Raw genomic sequence first — 16,857 nt, forward strand, 5'->3', positions numbered from 1 at the left:
ATCTTGGTGATAAATTTCGATGTGTGTTTCATCCAACTGTATACACTAAGGCGATGACCACTACGTGACTTGCGCCGGAATATAAACCACAGCCATTGTAATAATGAGAAACGTACATAGAGGTAGTAACAGTGGTTAGCACTGGAAGTCTAGAAACCCCTGGTCTATAGTGCTATAGTACTTCACAATATATAGCCGACCGGTTCGCGCGTTCGTGTTGGGCGCGTTCTTCCCAGCAGCAGATAGCACCCACCGCCACACAGTCCCAAATGCTGGCGGTGGTATTCCGCATGTAAAGAAATTGATGGTATGAATGGTAACTTTAACTGTACACATTATTTCAGTGTTGAAACTGTTTTCGATGGAACTGAATTGAGAACATGGAGACCTTACCTATTGCTGCATTTTCGATTTAAAACTAGCTATTTTCGAGTTTACGAAGGAAAAAGAGTTCTGGAGCGAAAATTGGAAAATGGCAAAATGGACCTGACTTCACACACACTACATTGAGACTCTGCAAAGTGAAGAAAAAACCTCTCTCTAATTTGATAGTGATTCGTTTAAAAGGTAATTCGCATTATACGAGCATTAAGGACAGATGCTGACACAGTCCAGTTCCCTATGCTCAGTGCCGTTACAGAACACACAACGTTTGGAGTGTTGATTAGGGCCTATAAAGAATTAAAAGGATCATTTTCTAAATGTTTTGAAGACACTGCCAGTCTTCACCTGTCTTAGAGCTTTCCTCGAGACCGTAGACCTTGACATGTGAAGCCGACCCTGTGTATGTGCTGATGCAACAGACTGACCTTTCTTCTACAGATCAGCTTTTCCAAAACTATTACTTTCTCATATTTAATTTCACACAGTTTCCAGAAATTTTTCTGAAAACAGGTGCTACTGGCTATTTCTTGCGAAAGAATAATTTGTATTACAGCAGATGTTACACTTTCAGAAATTATAGTAAAATCATCTGAATATGTGAGACAGCTTCCAACATGTTTTTCTTCTTCTGTAACACAGTTACAAAAGAATTAAGCATGTTGGGTTGGGTTGTTCAGGGGAAGAGACCAGACAGTAAGGTCATTGGTCTCGTCAGATTAGAGAAGCATGGGGAAGGAAGTCGGACGTGCCCTTTCGAAGGCACCATCCACGTATTTGCCTGGAGCGATTTAGGAAAATCACGGAAAACCGAAATCAGGATGGTCCGACGTGGGATTGAACCGTCGTCCTCCCGAATGAAAGTCCATTGTGCTACTGGCTTGCTATATAGATGTATTTATTTTGAAGGGCTCCCAAAGGCTGAAATATTTCTCCCATCAATTTCACTTTACACTCTGTCTGTAAATGTTTCATGACAGATATGCTAAATCACTTTACACCACATTTTCAGTTAATTAGGTCTAGGGTTTCCCTGTCAACAGAACTAACGATCTTTTTCCAGTCAACAAACATTACAACAATGTCTTTTGTAGTCAGTAATTTCTAGTAAAACATTTACTTCAGGTTAGATAATTGTCCACAACATGTTCTGCCTTTCCTAAAACCTTTTTCATTTACCTAAATGACGGTCCCATGTTGTCTATATAATCTTAAGTAGGAACTCGAAAAATGTTTCATACACAAGTGGTAGAAAGGAATTTGCCTGTAATTGTTAATGCTGGGTATTACCTCTTATGTATATAGTGTATGTAACAAGGCTACCTCCCACACCCTGGGATTCATTTCCATTCTGTATATTTCTTTTGAGATTAATTTTAACTAATTTCTTTAGGTAGAAGATATTTCAGAACTTCTGCTCTGATAGTTATCTCCACTAACTTTGTTGTAAACATTTTAATTATTTCCTCAATTTCTTTGATAGTTAAGGATTCTTCTAGAATTTCTGGAATGTTTAAGAATTCCTGTTTATGGATTGAATCCTGACAATTAAAAACGTGATCGAAATATTTTGCAATTGTTTAGGAATTTTCACTGTTCCTTAAGCCAAGTATGTTGTTATAAGTTATGAAATTGACAATAACTGTTCAGTCTATCCCTAAACGACTGTTAGCAAATATTAATTCCTGGAAAGTTTTCCTCATTTCCACAAGTTTTTACTCTATCTTAATTTCTGATAGACGCAAATGTTTTCTGTGCGACGTTACTAATGTCTTCACAAAATTATTATGAATTCCATGTATAGCCTATTTTTATTTCATCTTGATATTTTTAATTCTTTTGTTAAGTCAGTCTAAATTATATTTAAATAGTTTTGTGATATTCTTTTATTTCATTAGATAGAAAGTTAACCTTCATTTAGGAGATAAGGTGCACAGAATAAAATTTACCATACCTTAACGATGTTATATTAATTTCCTTAGTGCATTAGATATAGCTGCTAAACTGAATACAATGCCTCCAAATCAGATGTGGAAATAACCATTTCTTTGCATTTTGTGGGTGCTTCGTGAAGGTCAATGTTAATTTCACTTGGGAGCTTTGACATACTGATCAATATTATAACAATTGAATTACTGTTATTATTGTATCCATCTAGATTTACGTTCTCAGTGATTTTTACTACCAGCACTCCATGCAAATGATTTATTCATATTTTATTTTTCTTTATATTGCTTACATATTATTTATATTGTCCATTTGTATGAGTTGTGTAGGTCTTGCAACAATGATAGAACTAAAGTAATTACCAATAAGATTAGTTTGCACACTCATTGTTTTATGAATATGATCTTCATGGGAACAAAAATGTCATCTGGTGCAAACTTGTGAACTCCAAATGTCATAAGCAGAGAACCTGCAGTTAGATGGTGAGCCCAAAATATGATAAATTTTGTTTTCTGTACATACAGATAAATTCTGAAAGTCTTACTGGGTAAACACAGTTTACAGCTCCAATTTATAGGTATACCAAACAGTACAATTATCTGCAATAATAAATATCAATTGCCAAAAGTGTATACAAAACATACGGCAGAATTAATAGCAAAAGAATGTACAATGTAACAATGACCTACTTTGGAAAGACAAATTTAGACATAAAACATAGTGAATAAAGGAAGTCGACACCAGTTAGTAGAAAATGGTTCGTTTTGTTGCTAACAAATTTTCCAATATTACATAGAACACAAAGGGAAAGTTTCGGGGAAAAAACTATAATTTCTGCCACCAAGCATGAAGTTGGAAAATATAGGACTGATACTTAAGAAACTAATAGCTTTTAATGAGTATCAGTGTGCACATTTGCAGTCATTTTTGGTTGTATAATAGCATATATCTATTGTAAAATCAATAAACCAGTAATCGAGGTCACATGTAAGAGCACCTAAAGCAAGTGAGAGAAACGAATTTAATACACAAAGGTAACGCAGAGTACAGGAAACTATAGTCTAGAAACACTGCAGTGGAATGTCAGTGAATGGTAGATACGTAGATTATCTGATTTGACACTTTTTCAGCGAAATACAAACTGGGAACAATGCATTTAAACTGAAGAATCAGCTACAACATTTACAAAAGTAGTTCCAAATACCTTTGATGCTGATTTAATAACATGTATTTTACAGACCTATCCACTATATTTCCTTCTGTTAAGCACAAAATTTTATCGATTTATTTAAAATGATTAGGATAAAAAGGAATGTCTAATGTAGTTGTTTTGAGAAACCTTGAATGATGGTAAATAATTGGTGAAATGTTTTGAGTTTTGGAAATGTCACAGAGGAATTTATCTGGATAGTGTAATTAGACTGGTACCAATCCAATTATGCATTGTTTTACCTCCCTATTTGAAAGAAAATTGGTCTTTGCCAGTGATATAAACACTACAGACAACAAAAGGAGTTCTTGGTAGTGAAATCAGAAAGAAACTAAGCAATAAATAAAAATAGTAGTCAAATGAGAATCTTACTAATCATATATGGCACATGATAGTCAGCTAAAGTGGAAAGGCCAGAAAGATATGAATAACGTAGCTCCAACATAAAAGATATAGAGATCAGACATGAATCTGCCACAACCATTGTCTTGCAGTTACATACTATTGTTCCAGGCATGGAGACTTCGAATTAAATGGAAAGAATGTGGGTACAGCTTCCAAGACAAAAATGGATTTGAGAATAGTAACTAAATGTTGCATTGAGACTTAAGATAGAGAATTCCAGTTCTATTAGTAATATCAATAGCACTGACGACACAGCTATAAATTGAAACATTATTATTACACAAATTGCCATATAAAACTGTTAGGAGGATAATCGCCAACTTAAGATAGCAGTATGTGTCTGAGAGACTCAATCAGTAAGTTACAGGGATTTAAGAGTTGCTGAAATATACTGATTTAATTTATCAGAAATGTCTCTCTTCAATAGCAGCTACTGCACAGTAGACAAGTTTAATGGGTGTTACATTTAGCTATTTAATTATAAAGAATTTGGAGTCAATTTTGACAGGTAAGAGGGAAAGTTTTGGATGCAAATATAAATTACTTCCAATATCAGATCTGAACATTATCCACTCTTGCACGATTATAGACATGGACTTACCTTGATTTTACTGTTTAGCATGGACTGTTACATGTAGAAATACGATGTACATATCTCACTACTTCCTGAAATCATATAATTACAAGGGAAATAATATCACAAGGCCAATATTGCAGATGGAGAAGAGAAAGTGCATGAACATGAGACGAATTCTGTGAGAAGAATTTGACAGAGCACTGACAGCCCTAAGTCAAAACAAAACACTGAAATGGATGACATTCCCTCCCCTTAGCAGATCTAACCACGAGAAAACTAATCTGGCAGATATGCAGGATAAGACTACAATGGAAAAATCCTCAGTCTACAAGAACTGTGTAATGACTCCAATTCCAAAGTAGATTGATGTTTCTAAATTGAACCACCTGTTTAAAACGAATGGATACAAACTACTAACTCATTTATTGACCATGGAAAAACTGGTAGAGTGCATCAACAAGGAAGATCAGTTTTGATTCTAAAGAAAAGTAGGAACGTTAAAGGAAATATTGAGATAACGTTTTACATCAGAAGATGGGCTGAAGGAAGGTGAACCTACAGTTACAGCATTGATAGATATAGAGAAAGCTTTTGACAGTGTTAAAAGGAATACATTCTTTCAAATTCTGAATGCAGATGAGAGAAAATATGGGTTGTGAAAAATCTTAAAGCTTCTACCTAAATCAGACTGCAGCTATCAAGTCAAAAGACATTAATGATAAGCAATAGTTGCAGAGGCAGTCAAGTATAGTTGTGACTTTAATGTTATTCAATTTGTACGGTGGATATTGTATGAAGGAAATAAAGGACAAACACAGCAATAGTATTAAATTTCAGGAAGAAGAAATAACTTTCAGGTTTGCAAATGACAGTAATTTTTACAGAGATGGCAAAGTGCTTACAAGAGCAGCTGAATTGCATGGATAGCGTCTTGAGAAGATGTTGTAAGAGGAACATCAGCAAAAGTAAAACATGAGTAATGTATCCAGAATGCGACAGAAGTGGGAAGTTTGGAAGGTAAGAGACGAGATACTGGCAGAAGTGAAGCTTTGAGTACCAGGTGTGAGTCGTGCTTCGGTCGCTCAGATGGTAGAGCAGTTGCCAGTGAAAGGCAAATGTCCCGAGCTAGTCTCGGTTGGGCACACAATTTTAATCTGCCAGGAAGTTTCATAAGTAATGTAGTACAATTAAACCAGAAAATGTGGAGGGTATTCATTTACAGAATCAGGAACCAAAAGTGATCAGTTTAACTATCTGATGAACAAACAAATTGTTGATGCACAAATAAAGGCTACAAAACGCAAACTGTCAATAGTAAGAGAAGTGTTCCCGGTCAAAATTTGTTAAATTAGAAGTTAAATTTGTTACATATGTTTCTTTGTAAACAGCCAGGATAAGGAATGAATACAAGCTTTTGTAATGCAGTGCTGAAGGAGAACTGGGAAATTAGATGGTAATCGAGCTTGGGGAGAACATAAATTTAGTGTACATCTTGTGTAACAAAAAACATCTGTTCACAGGGAATCCTTGAGATGTCAACAAACAATTTAATCATGGGAAATATGAGAAGTAAAAACTCACACTTGCTACAGTAAGCAGGTTTGAATGGATATAGGTTGTAGCTGTTTTTCATTGATGAATGAGGATTCCACAGCAGAGTTGCATGGAGAGCTGCACCGACCCAGCCCCTGTATTGAAGACCAAAATCTCATAGATAATTATTAATTTAGGGCTGTGTTAATTTATGAATATCTTATTTTTGTCAGAAAATGATTAATTCTATGCAATATTAATTAATTTATTGAGGAAAAATAAAAGGTTCCAAAACAGTTTATAAGCATTTATATGTGCAGAATCATTATTTTTTAACTTTAACAGTTATGCCATACAGAACAGTACGATTACCATTAGACATAATTAGTCACTACATTTGAGTAACAAAGCGTACCTCATGTAAAAAATTAGCAAGTGTAATTTTGCAAAGATAGGTGTGCATGTTGCATGTGCAGTCAGGTCTAAAATATTAATTACAGCAGAAGCAGCATGGCTTATTTGTATGATCTTAATTGTAGTGAAGTTGTGTGTTTACTTACCTAGAACACTGGGCTTTGTGGACAACGTTATACTTGGAAAGACCAATACTTCTTTGGAAGAGCAGGGTAGATAATGGAACATGTGCCTTATCTGCATTTCCTTCTGGCTCAATAGCTCCATTTTGGGTTGTTGTTGTGTCAGTAGCCTGTAATCTACATGAAAAATCTGTCGCAGTGAAGGATGTTACTTACTCTTCTTGTGGATGATACCATCAGCCAGTCTTCGATATTTTGGACCTGACATGGTGAGAAGTATCCAGCACTGTACAACCAAGGATGCTGAAGAGCAGATGGTAGGGCTAGGTTGTAAAATATCTCACAGAAATTAGCTCTATAAAGTGAGCAAGTTCTGAAGTAAAACCGCTTGTCATGACAATTTAGGGCCAGCTAAAATTTGTTATGGAAAGTTCGCAGGTGTCAGTGATAACATCAGGTTGTTCATTAGATTGAGGGGAACTAAAAGTTCCGCATTCCATAGTTAAAGGAAATTTGTTGCCACTACAGCCAAAGGGAAAGTAGGCAAAGATAACATGACCTTGCTCTCGATGAGGTGTTACTCATGACAGTCCAAGTCAACTTGGGAATAGATATACATCATTCTTGAATTGTGATAAAAGGGATTTTACACCGTTTGTTGCAGACATTGTTAAATGGAGAAATGTAAAGTAGTTGTGTTCATGTTAGGCCAAAATGTGACAAATGTGTTAAAATCCTGAAAGGCCAGAGTAGACACGTTCTTACCTCCTCATGTTCATTAAACCAGTCATACCTAATTCCTGCACAGAGAATGGAAGAATTACCATTTGTTAAATTGCAAGCCCTTGTTGAAAATATTTGCTATATCATTGAATGGTGTCAAAGACATTAGTCACTTTTCACATATCTATGCCCAAGGTATCTACTCTATTAAGTGTGTTAGGTCAGCTTAAAAAGTGTACCACCTCACTCGCTTATTAATACGAAATGCTGTCTTGCAGCAGTGTCAATAACACACCATGCAGTGTCTTAAATCTAGAAATATGTTTGTGCTGAAAACCTGTCGTAACTTAGGTTACAGAGCCACAGCAAACTGGAATGAAGTCCATCAAGAAGCAGAGGAAAACATGTCATAGGTTATTCTCTTATCCAAGTGGTTGCACTTTAAACTTTAAATACTAGGAAGGTAATAAGGAAAAGACTTAGACAGATGCAACTGCTTCCATAGATATTATCTGAAGAGACTGACTAGTGTCCCGACTGTTATCTACATTTCCTAGTGTTTATATCTATAAGGCTACAAAAATTGGATGAGAACAAGTAAAAATATTTTATAACAAGTAAACAAATGGTACAGTATTATTGCCAATCATCTGATGTAAGTATGAAAATGAAATGCAGACAGCAACATTACCTCACATAAAGTTTTTGCTCGAAATGGAATACTAATTCAACAAGTGAAACTTTTAGATGACTGGATTCTGTAAAATCTATAATCGTATAAAAATTTGTGATTGCATAATTATGTGAAATAACTGAACTACACTCTGCCTGAACAGGCCATGAAGGCCCTAACAGTACCATCTGGCTGCTGTCATCCTCCACCCACAGGCATCTCTGGATGTGGATATGGAGGGGCATGTGGTCAGCATACCTCTCTCCTGGCTGTAAGTCAGTTTTCAAGACTGAATAAAGTGATACAAGAACCTACAATATCTATTTCAAAATTAATATCTGAAGAATGTAAAACAATGCAGCAAACACTGAGCATAACATTCGAGTGTAGCCCCTGCTTGAACTGTGCTTTTGTTATATCACTGTTACTACAGCATGATGTAAACAGCTGGAATTTAAAATCTGACCAGCTGTGATGAACTTAATCCTCCAATGTCACATGTTTGGCAGACTACTCACCCCACAGCTGGAGGAAAAATACTGACAGTGGAGAAGGACTTAAAGGTACAAGCAGCTGCAAGTATTATATGAAATAGCAAATAAAATGAGCTATTGCATTTAACACGATCCATAAGGGAAACTGTGCAATAGAACAAACGTTTAGAGTTGATGCAAGGAGAAATAGCTATCTGAACTACTCTAACCAAATTATGACAAAACAAAAAAAATAGGCTTGTAAGTCTGTCTTGAGGCAAAATGAAGCCGCATTTTACTCAAATATGTTTGGCAAAGATTTATTTTAATATCTGAAACATGCAACTTAAACACGATTTAGAATCTCTAGCAAATTATATCTGATATATCTGCCGACATATAAAATGTGAAACTAGAAAAAGTATGAATAATTGCATTATACAGCAAAAAGAGGTCTATATATAAGTTGTCTTTAATATGATACTTATCCACCAGTTCCTACACATCAATACCAAAAAGAGATTGATGAAGGCTGATTTTTGCCAAAACATAGTTACACATAAAGTGAGATGTGTTGTGCATCAAGTCTACATGTTTGTCTACAAGCTTAAACTTGTAAGAAATTATGTAAAAGAATAAAATTACTCTAAATGATAAACCAGTATAAAAACTGCATCATAATCCTATAATAGTTGGAATGCAGACTTTTTTACAATGAAAGTTTTAACAGATTATTTATATCAACTGCCAGTTTTTGTAAGTGTATCAGTACACACTGTTTGAATTGTGCCAAAATTTTCTGAAAAGACTACATTTTGGTAACCTCAGGTTACCTGTTCTTCATTTGGTAAAAGACATCAGCTGCACTGTTCATTGCAAAGTTTCAACCCAATAAAATAAATATATAAGCTTTCTAAACCCAGTTATCCATGTCAATGGTGGTGATTTCAACATGTAAACTCATTACACCTCCCACTAAAACTAACAAATGTCATGCTTACACTTGAGAGAGCAGAAATGCAGAACTGAGCTTTGTAGCTTAATTTTGGCAAAACAATATTTGAAATGGTGGATGTCTGTTAGTTTTTTATGAATAGGCAACTCACCATCACTAATGCCTAATATCGCTACAGTGGCAACAAAACCCATGCAATTTTTCCTTGTAGATGCAATATAGATTCAATCTTGTAAATACATCATGAGGAAATGAAACATGATGGTATGGAAGCCTAGTAGTGTCCTTGGTTATTTAAATTTCATAACATGCTTGATAAAAACATACACAATGAAAGAGTCAAGAACAAAGAACCATGAATGATAGTGTTTTGCAAGAAGTTCCACATATGAAAAAGTTACCTTCATCGCCTAATAAAAGTTATGGAATGTATACTATTGTAACTCTGAGAATTATCAGTCAACTGGATGGGGAACTATATAGCTTAACACTGAATCCAAAGTTTGCTTCAGTTTCTTATTTCTTGCATACAATAAGAAATACAGAAGATGGACAAAATGTTAAATGAAAGGGAAAACTAATCCCCTGACTGGACAGTGACAGACCCTCAGACAATAGACTAATATACTTGAATTTGACACATGCCCACTCACTGTCTGCAAGCAATAATATGTACAAAAGTCATATAATTAGTAGCATGTTCTGTCTAAAACTTTAACATCATTGCTGTCATTGTTAATTTTAATGTTAATTATTTGCAGTATATGTACTATTAAAGAGAAGTAGGGTTACTTTGTTATTAAATTTAAATGTGGTTTATAATCTTCTGCACTAACATATTAATACTCTGTGTATAGCTTAATAGAACAAATGAATAATACAAGAAATTTCTGAACTAGTATAAATTCTCCTGTTGTATGACACAGAATTTCTGTTAATAAAGTCAGTTTTTTTTCTTTTTATGAGCCTTACATCTTTTTTCTTATGAGTATCATGTAAATAGACATAAATGCTTGTGGAATATGAAGTTAATTTTGCATTGTTTTTAATGATTTCTTTTAGACTACTACACATCTCGATCGTTAGCTAACTATTACAGATAAGTATTACTTGAACGGATATGATAAATGCTTGATATGTGAGAAACTAAGCTTTTTAAGGTTTCAGTAGCTTCATTCCTTGTACGCTGTTAATGGTGAATGTGTAAGGAAGACAGAGTGAAAATAGGAGCAACATGCCACTTAGTCCTCTCAAATAGCAGTTCAGACACACAAACATAAACAGCATGGCAACCTTGTATCCTATGGATTTAACACTACACAATTTAGAAACCTTTTGCGAAACTAATTACTGTTTTTAAACTTACTTCAGCCCCCAATGTTCGAAATACTACAATAAGGATCATTTCAGCATAAATAATGGCCAGACTCTTACAACTGGAGCATGGCATACTTTAGAAGACGGTATATGGATGAGAAATAACTGTAAACTACCTTGGGCTAGCATATGTCTACTGTTAATTCTATAATGGGTAAATTCCGAATCAGCTGTTTCAGGTATTTGTATTACATTGTCGATTTTAGCGTTGCAAAAAGCCAGCTGCAGATGTCCATAGTTGCCCTGATAAAATCTGTATACGTCATTCAAGCCAGATTGAATGGGAAATATGGAGTATATAATAGTATGAGCGCCAGACGAGGTGTTTGTGCCCATCAGCAAGTATTCCACCACCTACTCGGAATGGCGAACGCTGATTTCGATTAATGAGAACGGCTGTATGGATATCTGAAGACAGAACTCAAAATTTCGAAATCGATGACATAATGGGAATATCAAGACAGCTGTGTAAAAATTTATCTGGTATGCTATTAACCAAGTACAGCTGAAATCCCCGCCAAATAAGTCTGCAGAAAAAGCCTACAAAAAAGAAAGATGCTCTAGCTTATGTAAGAGACGTTTCGGAAATATACTGAGAAGAAGGAAGAAGAATTGTGACTTCAGGGCAAATACTTAGTAAATACACTCCTGGAAATGGAAAAAAGAACACATTGACACCTGTGTGTCAGACCCACCATACTTGCTCCGGACACTGCGAGAGGGCTGTGCAAGCAATGACCACACGCACGGCACAGCGGACACACCAGGAACCGCGGTGTTGGCCGTCGAATGGCGCTAGCTGCGCAGCATTTGTGCACCGCCGCCGTCAGTGTCAGCCAGTTTGGCGTGGCATACGGAGCTCCATCGCAGTCTTTAACACTGGTAGCATGCCGCGACAGCGTGGAAGTGAACCGTATGTGCAGTTGACGGACTTTGAGCGAGGGCGTATAGTGGGCATGGGGGAGGCCGGGTGGACGTACCGCCGAATTGCTCAACACGTGGGGCGTGAGGTCTCCACAGTACATCGATGTTATCGCCAGTGGTCGGCGGAAGGTGCACGTGCCCGTCGACCTGGGACCGCAGCGACGCACGGATGCACGCCAAGACCGTAGGATCCTACGCAGTGCCGTAGGGGACCGCACCGCCACTTCCCAGCAAATTAGGGACACTGTTGCTCCTGGGGTATCGGCGAGGACCATTCGCAACCGTCTCCATGAAGCTGGGCTACGGTCCCGCACACCGTTAGGCCTTCTTCCGCTCACGCCCCAACATCGTGCAGCCCGCCTCCAGTGGTGTCGCGACAGGCGTGAATGGAGGGACGAATGGAGACGTGTCGTCTTCAGCGATGAGAGTCGCTTCTGCCTTGGTGCCAATGATGGTCGTATGCGTGTTTGGCGCCGTGCAGGTGAGCGCCACAATCAGGACTGCATACGACCGAGGCACACAGGGCCAACACCCGGCATCATGGTGTGGGGAGCGATCTCCTACACTGGCCGTACACCTCTGGTGATCGTCGAGGGGACACTGAATAGTGCACAGTCCATCCAAACCGTCATCGAACCCATCGTTCTACCATTCCTAGACCGGCAAGGGAACTTGCTGTTCCAACAGGACAATGCACGTCCGCATGTATCCCGTGCCACCCAACGTGCTCTAGAAGGTGTAAGTCAACTACCCTGGCCAGGAAGATCTCCGGATCTGTCCCCCACTGAGCATGTTTGGGACTGGATGAAGCGTCGTCTCACGCGGTCTGCACGTCCAGCACGAACGCTGGTCCAACTGAGGCGCCAGGTGGAAATGGCATGGCAAGCCGTTCCACAGGACTACGTCCAGCATCTCTACGATCGTCTCCATGGGAGAATAGCAGCCTGCATTGCTGCGAAAGGTGGATATACACTGTACTAGTGCCGACATTGTAAATGCTCTGTTGCCTGTGTCTATGTGCCTGTGGTTCTGTCAGTGTGATCATGTGATGTATCTGACCCCAGGAATGTGTCAATAAAGTTTCCCCTTCCTGGGACAATGAATTCACGGTGTTCTTATTTCAATTTCCAGGAGTGTAGGTAATACTATAAAGTTGCGGAAGAGAATGGAAGAAATACATTCATTCTGTGACTTGTTGATTTGGAGAGAAGCTTGAATTACGACCGTAAGCGCAAGTGTTCCCAATATAGAGCACGGCCTTTGTTGCCAAAAGGAACTGAGAAAAACCAGTTTGTAACAATTTCGCTGAAAGCTGAGGAAACTGAAGGAAAGCCATGAAGATGCTGAATGCATATTATCCGCTCCATGACCGTTAAACGCTGTATAGTAGCAAGGATTCTCTCTCGTATAAACTATTGTTAAGTCTACATACCTCGGTCTGGCAGATAGCTCGCGCGAACTGAACAGCTATAAGCGAAAAGGTACATTCGAATGAGGCATCGATAAAGTATCTGTAACAAGAAACAGAGCAAATTACGTGCAACACTGAAGTTTCGTTGCTAGTTTATAGTTGAGCCTAGAACCCAATTGGAATGTTTTGCTCTTACTGTTACCTTCGAGTCTAATCATGAGGAATGGTTTCTGAGATGGGCGACGTTTTCCAGTTGTAGTAGAATACGGGCTGCTTTGTTGTGTTTCCATAAGATGCCGAAATTAAGTGTTTTATACAGTGTAATGCGCAATTCTGACCCACTATTTGTTCAAAGTGAGGAGTATTTACTTAATTAGGAACTAGGGCTAACAGTGTTAATGGAAGTAGACGTTTTCAAGGTAGTCACATATGCGACTGCATTGCAGAGAGAAACATCCCAGCCCACTGTTCTGATGATTAGTGCAAACCAGGAGAAACATTAGAAATTTGTCTCGAAAATGACTTGGTTAGCGTGTTTTCAACAGCGGCTCCACAATTCCAGTGTTGACTTTGTCGCCTGCCTACTCTTTATGAATATACTTAATACAATGTTATATGTATTACAATATTATTTTTTAAAAATTCCATCACTCCTTGGACATGATTATTTTTATGAATTAAACATTAACTCGAGTAACAGTGATGTGGTCTTATTGAAGGAAACCTTGTACCATTCAGCTGTGGTCGCTCCAGGAAAGCATAGGAAACATAGGTCAACATACCTGAGCAGGCTTTAGAACCCCCCACTCTTCTGGAAACAGCTTCATTTCTAAGCCAGTGTATACCCCTAGCATCTTACTCCCTATCGTAGTGACAGCCACAATTTCACTGTGAAAAACAGTAGCGACAACCAGTTTTCCGAGTTTTTAAAATTCTACAGCACTGTCTCGTTTTGTATAGTAGTGTCTCTCATTGTAACGGAATGCAATACGTTTGAAACCAGTAGAACTGTGTTGCAGTAAATTTTATAATTAATTGTATTGTATTAAAATACAAATGCTCTCCAAATAACTAGTTTTGGATGACACGATACTCTTATCTATTGTAAGTGTAGTGTGCCACAATGCATCAGAAAAATAAGCCTTACACTTTCACTTGTTATTTCAGAGTAGAGTTTGTTGTCAGTGGAATTACAAAAGAGTTTAAAAGATTAAGTAACGCTAGAAGAAATAAATAATGTTCCTTTCCCATCACTGGAGCTGTCAATAAATCAAAGATGTTCAGTATGCAGACATGGAATTTTTCGTCTTTTGTTAAAAAATCTCACACGAAGAAAATAAAAGCCTATATCCGATATGAAATTGCTTCACCTGATGAACTACACCTGTAAGATAAATTCTAATTAAAAACTAGAATTATTGTTAATGTGCATGACAAAGGTATTTAATTTTGCTATTAAATGTATGTATGTCTGACCTAATGAGATCAACAGCACCAAGAACTGTCTTCATTTAAAAAATAGCACAGCGTCTTAAATAAGCATAATCTGAAGGTAGGTAAAAGAAGCCATACACAGAATCATAGCTTGCTTTATGTAACCTTCACTAAATTACCTCGCTCCGCCTGCCTTCACAACAAATCGAACAAATTAATGATTAATGTGATGGAGAATTAACTAAAAACCTATGCCACACTATAAAGTCTCTGGAAAGGACTTCTTTCGGAAAGGGATCAGGTATTTGTACTGAATTAGCAAAAATCATTAGACAAAGTATCAAGGTGAGACTGGTGCTACATACTTTGTTACTGAGTATCAAAAGTAGTTACTTGCGAAAGAAGATTGATTTTGTCTTTCGTATAAAGGGACGTAACTTTACTAGAACAAACTCACCTACTCATACGATTGTTACAGACAGGATTGTGGTCGTAAACCCATATATTACCTTATATATTTCTTGTAAAGTGTGCTGCATTAATATTCTATGCATAGATACTTTATCTACAAATACTGAATATAATTAGTTAAAGGCGTATTACTGTATACGATTTGCAATGTTGTGGGCGCCAGTGTTTTCATAATGTCACAAAACTGTCTGTGTGTAGAAGCATTTGTAAGATGCCTTGGAAACCATAATAACCCTAATACGAGCAGATAGTAATACAGAAAAGGCACTCAAAAATAACAACCACACATTTGTTTGCATTCTGTTGCAGTTTTCATATATGCCTCATGGCTTTCTTTGAAACAAACATGTAGAAGCTACGTTTGTGACCTCTTGCACAAGTTGTCTGTGTAATATGGTCCCAGGAAGGAGAAACGTGCACTCACATTTGTCAGAGTTCATGTTTCACTTTTCAGTGTATAATGAATTACAAAGATGAGACCCTACTACGAACAGGTCATCTTTAATATAATAGATGACACATGATCGTCATGATTGTGTCGAAGGCACAGATAGCAAGGTAACTCGTTAAAAAGAAATCAGTTTTGTTCTTTTTTGACATTTCAGACAATACATAAACAAACTTGGAGCTGTATTACCCACATAAAAAGAAACGGTGCGTGGGAACGGCATCACTGCGTGGGTGTTGAGCTGGAGTCGACGTCTTCTGGAAGATAGAAATACGGGTGGAACTTCTACAGATCTGGATTCGAAATTGGTATTCTGGATCTCCAGTGTAATAAATAGAACGCCAAGCTGACAATGAAGTCAGAGGCTGAATTCACCATAGTGAATAATGAATATTTGTTATGTCTTTGTTGTAAAGTATGATAACGTAAATGCAATAAAATGTACATTATTTAATTACTTGCAGAGTCAGATGGGTGTATATGTTGCTTATAGATGCCAGGAGCAACGAGGATGTATCACCAGATATTTTTCATAATGGTAACATTATATGACAAAAGTTTATGATGGTGTGACATTCTTCAGTAGTTCTGTCTGTGTTGGTTTGTTATCACATCGGAATTGATCTCAATGTAGGCTCATGAACAGCTCTACACCTGTTACTTTCTTGATCCTCTTGTTCAGATGTCTACTGAAAATGTGTGTTGTCACAATTACTCTGTCGATCAGTAAAATAAACGAGCGGGCTATAACAGGCCGTAAGGCTACTGGCTAGTACGTTGATCAGAGGCAACTGCTCACGAAATATCCATGAGTCATGTCGCTTAGCTACATAAACTATTACCTGTGCAACTGCTGTTATTAATGTACCAGTTAGGTGGATAACTACCTTTTACCATCGTTGGCAGTGGATATGGTAAATCGAAAGACACCAGAACAGATCCAGACACAATGGTGACTCAAGATTTTCAGCAGTATCCTAGATAAGGGAGACGCAAATAAGTCACAAAATTACTGACTCAGTGGCAGGGAAACTTCGGAAATTGGGTGTGTATGTGTATTGACCTGGGGACTTGGAAACCACAGAGGCTTCGTCCTGCCGTAGCCCTAAGTGGTTCACAACAGACCACAGAAGTCCACCCACCCGACTGGTGCCCCACACCGAATCCAGGGTTACTGTGCGGTTCGGCCCTCATGTGGAACCCCCCCCCCCCTCCTCCCCCTTGCGAACGTCTCACACCTGAGGAGTGTAACCCCAAATGCTTGCGTGGTAGAGCAATATTGGATACACATATGTGGAGACTGTGCTTGCAGAGCAATCGCCGACATAGGGTAACCGACTCGGAATAAGGAGAACCAGCCAGCATTCGCAGAGGCAGAT

This window comes from Schistocerca gregaria, chromosome 10, assembly GCF_023897955.1.
Source record: "Schistocerca gregaria isolate iqSchGreg1 chromosome 10, iqSchGreg1.2, whole genome shotgun sequence".
NCBI classification, from domain to species: domain Eukaryota; kingdom Metazoa; phylum Arthropoda; class Insecta; order Orthoptera; family Acrididae; genus Schistocerca; species Schistocerca gregaria.